Source organism: Alligator sinensis, unplaced genomic scaffold (assembly GCF_000455745.1).
Source record: "Alligator sinensis unplaced genomic scaffold, ASM45574v1 scaffold491_1, whole genome shotgun sequence".
In the NCBI taxonomy this organism is placed as follows: Eukaryota; Metazoa; Chordata; order Crocodylia; family Alligatoridae; genus Alligator; species Alligator sinensis.
This window is the reverse complement of record NW_005843169.1, coordinates 77,909-82,782: the sequence shown is the minus strand read 5'-3', so window position 1 is coordinate 82,782 and position 4,874 is coordinate 77,909.

The following is a 4,874-nucleotide window of genomic DNA, read 5'->3' as shown; positions in this document are numbered from 1 at the left end:
TAGGTTAATTGTTATTCCTGGATATGAATACACTTTTTTTTTTTTTTTTAGGATGGCAAGGTCTGGTTTAAAAGTACACTCTCTCTCTGTTTTAGCTGTTGCTATATGCACATTGTAATGAGTCAAGTTTGTTCTACATCTGTACCAGAGGACAGTGAACACAACAGTATCTTCTAACAATTTAAAGTTTCCAACATTGAAAATGCTTGGTTTATAACAATGATGGTATAAAAAGGGTGCAGTATATACTGTTCATTTAATGGACAATTACAGTAAGTGCCTATGATGAGTCTTTTTGCAAAAGCTGCATCCTTCATATTTGTTAGCACTGCTACATCTTAGATGTCAGGTTTTCCATGATCAATCAGAAGTCTTAATTTAAAACTGCTAGTAAAATTTGGTATTTGCACTTGACAAGAATTGGTTTTCTAACCAGATATTTGACAAAATTGCTGCTGTTTTTAATGAGAAAAAGAGCATTTGCATAATTCTAAACCCTCTTCCTAAAGAATTGTTTAATGGGATGCTGTAGGATAACTTTGTATTTTGATCCTTAATTGTGGAAGAACTTCAAAATGTAACTGCAAAGCTTTTCCTCCACCCAGTGTAATTGATGCATTTTTACTTTTGTTTTGTTTTGTTTTGTTTTTTGCACTGGCACGGTTCATTTTACAAATACATAGGAGAAAATTCACACTGTCCGGCAAAACATTTAAAACCATTTCACTCTCCTTGGGATGTAGATTAGGTTTTGTGAGATGTTTACAAAGCCTAAAGTTTGGGTCCCTGCCAACTAGTGTCTCCTAAATAAATATGTTTGAAGTTGTGCATGCCTCTAATCATATGATTAGTTTTGAGAATAGTAGGTGTTGTTGCATTTCTAAACATCTGAGTTTCTTACAGCAGAATAATCTATTCTGCATGTACATTAACTATTTTATGCTGCTTAATACAGATTGCATATTACAAAGCATTTAGGATAACCTCTGCAATTGATGTCTCCATGGTTATTCAAAGCCAACACAGCTATGCTGTTAGGATCCTATGAGCTCTCTTATTAATGTGTAGGTTTCAGATATGAATCAAATGCATGATTTATAGAAACGTTTTTAAGCCAATTACTGACTTGGTGAGTTAATGTTTTCTGTCAAAACTAAAGTGCATGTGATTTGCATCAGAAGCATAAAGGCCAAGTTTTTTAAATAACTAGAGATTCCAAGTGCCTCAGTTTCTCAATGCTGAACTTGACATGGTAAAGAATACTTATTTTTCTAAAGAAAATGCTGAGAGCAAATTTAAAGTTTCTCAAGCTGGGCACCCTTGACTAACTAGTCACTTTGTAAATCTTGGGTATAAATGATTAATTATGAGGCAGAGGTGTTTTAAGAAGTAAGAGACTATTGGATGAATTTGATACTATGATCCACTCATGCAGAGGCTTAAGCTTATATGTAACACTGCATATTCAGTAAAGCTTCTTCCTGTATGGAAGTCTCTATAGATTGGATCTTCTGGCTATTGTAGTTGCTTGAACCAAGTTTAAAAAAAAGCCCTCAACATCTAAGGGTTACTTTTTTGCTGGTGCAAACTACTGCACTTGGTTTACTTACTAATTGACAGACTTCACATGCATTAGTATTATGACATTTTGTAATTGAATGCAGTAATTAGTTACAGCAGGGGTGTCAAACAGATGACCCTTAGGTGGAATTCAGCCCACGGAGCCAGGTCATCTGGTCCACAGACTTTGTCCCAATCCTGGCTGTGATAAGGGACCTTCCTGGCGCAGCAGCCAGCCACCCAGGTAACAGCCACTGGGCACAAGCCCAGTATTGTGGTTGGTTCCTGTCAGCAGCCAAGCACCCATGATACCAGGCTTCTTTCTGCAGTGCTGAGGCTTGTGGCCAGGTGATTGATTGTAGCTGTGGGAAGAAGCAGCAGTGCCAGACTTCCCACGGTGCTGCTGAGGCTCCTGCTTGGCTGCCAGGCACATGAGTGAAAATAGTAGCAGTGGAGCTCCAGCAGCACTACAGCTTGTTCCTGTGGCAGTAGCAAAGTACCTAGGGTGCCAGGGTCTTTCTCCACTGGGTCCCTGATGTGGCACCTGCTCTAGCCAATGTGGCGTCTAGTCCTGGACCAACCAGAGTGGGCACTATGTGTACTGGATCTCGTGTGTGGGGCGAGGGGAATACATGGGCCTGACCCAGCCCACAGGGCTGGTCCCACACCATTCATCCAGCCTGTGGACTGGTCCCAAACTGCTCACCTGGCCTGTGGGTCCAGATGACTTTTATACCCCTGGGTTACAAGAATCTAAAATGTTTTAACCCAAATTTCTGTTCAAGTTACTGTAACAAATACTAACCTACACATTTTTAAGGTGGGAGGGAGCTGAAAACAAGAATACTGTGCAAACTTGCCTACAGATTCTTCACAGATCAATTTCACTACTGAAGTTTTTAGATTCAGGTTTCTTTATTAAATTTAGCTGCAAATAAGAATCAAACAAACCTTTTACCACCTTTTGTCAAGTGACCATAATTTAATCACTAGTGCCATAACTAGTCAACATCATATGCCTTTTTTTGATCAATTTTCAACTTGGTTTAGGTTTGAGAGTTGAACCAAAAATGTTTCTCTTCCATTCCATGTAGCTTCTAATTACTGTTTTAAATACAGACTTAATCATAACGTTACACAAGCTATACTTTTCTGTAGGGTGTTTATGTGCAATTTAAGTAATTTAATATTTTACTAAAATATAATTGAACTGTAAGGTTGTTTGCTGTGAAAAACTAGGCACTTTTAAATGTTAACAATGTATAGGATTATTTTTAAAACATTCCATCTTGTGCTTGTTCATAAGTACTTTTTGTGCTGAAACTGTAAACTAATTTTCATATTTTGTATTTCTCAAAATAAATGGAGGACCAAGAAAGCATATCATTGTGATTGGGTTTTTTTGTATCCCCCCCCCTTGAAGGAATGTTCACGTTAACGCATGGACTGACAACCTTATATTTTGGGGGGTGAGGGTTGAGCCTCAGACTAGAAGTAGCCAGCCCCAGCCCTGCACAGGCCTGGTAGCTTCCACGGTACATCATCAGCAAGGGGGTTTTCCCTGTACCCCGGCTGAAGCCGCACAGCTGGGAACTGCTTCCGCACAACTGCTGCTTCTTCCAGCACCCCCTGCTCCCTGGCTGTAGTGTGAACCCAGCTTCCAGCTGAAGGAGCTTCAGTGGGGCCAAGCTGGGCAGCTGGAAACTGCTCCCATGTTGCTGCTTCTTCTACCCCTTCTAGTCCACTTGCAAGCCCAAAGCATACCTGCATGCACATGTGAACACACACTCGCACAGGATGGGTAGAAGTGGCAGCAACATGGAAGTAGCTTCCAGCTGCCCAGCATGGGTACCTCTGGTTCCATGGGCTGGATGCAGTGGCTTTGCAGGCCACACACAGCTGACCCCTGCCTTAAGCTGTGAGAGAAATTACCTTTCACGTAACAGTAAAAGCATTGTGCAAGTGAAACTTAAAAGGCTGTTCACTATACAGATTTTTTTCAGTACATTTGCATGCTTTTTATTGTACCAAGTTTATATTTAACATATGAAAAATGTATTCTAGGAGCAAATTTTGATTAAAAACTTAGATAAAGAAGTTGTTGCAATGAACGTCTCAGGAAATATGGAGAAGAAATAGCTTTCATGTTACCAATTTTATTCTATAATGCGTACCTTCTCAACATTGCTAAAACATTCTATAGGCCCCACAATTGGAGAAACCATTTTGCAGGGGTATAAGGGTCTTTTTTTTTTTTTTTTAATCCCAGTAATTTTATAGGATCTGATTCATGCTAGTGGAGCTGAACGCTGGACTGGGACAATCCTTTGAGTACAGGAAGTCCTCAGACTTGTGACACAATTGGTTCCTGAAAACCATGTTGTAAGTCAAACACCGGGGCAGGGGGGTGCAGGACGAAGGCACAGCTTGTCTGTGGGGAGGGGGGAGGGGAGGCGGCTCCCGCTGCTGCACACTGCTGGTCCAGGAGGGCACGGGGGGGGTGAGGGGCACAGGGTGTGTGCCCCTGGATCTGTGCGGGGCAGGTGCGGCTGAGGCTGTGCCGTGCTGCCCTCTGGGCAGGCCCTGGGAGTAGGGAGTGGGGGCTAGGCCATGCCACTGCTGGTCCAGCTGGTGCAGGACGGAGCTGCTGCGCTACCTCCAGACAAATGGTGCACAGTAGCAGTGCCGTGCTGCCCTCTGGGCAGGGCCTGGGAGTAGGGAGTGGGGGCTAGGCCATGCCACTGCTGGTCCAGCTGGTGCAGGACGGAGCTGCTGCGCTACCTCCAGACAAATGGTGCACAGTAGCAGGAGCCACCGCACCCCCCCACCCCCGCAGCCATGGCTGGGTCAGTGGCGGCAGGCCTAGCCCCTGCTCCCAGCGCCACCGTGCCCTCCCAGAGTGCAATGCAGTGCAGCCCCAGCCTCACTCGCCCTGTGTAGATCCAGGGGCACATGCTCCCCCCCTCCCCCCTGCCGTGCCCTCCCAGACCCACAGCATGAAGTGGTGGGAGCTGCTCCATCCCCTCCCACACCTCTCAGATGAGCTGTGCCTTCATCCCACTACCCCTCTACTCCGGCTGGGTAGCACTTGCCCCAGCCAGAGTCCTTCTGCTGCTGGGGCATTGATTTGCCTCCTCCCCTTCCACCACAACAGACTTACCAGCTGGATGCAGCTGTATTGAGTGGCGTAAAGTTGAAACCTGTGTCGGAACCTCAAAACAGTGTCCATTTATAAAGGTTGTAAATGCCATTCGTCAGAACTCAGTCGTAAGTCAAGGACTCCCTGTATTGTCAAGCCAGCTGATACTTGCAAA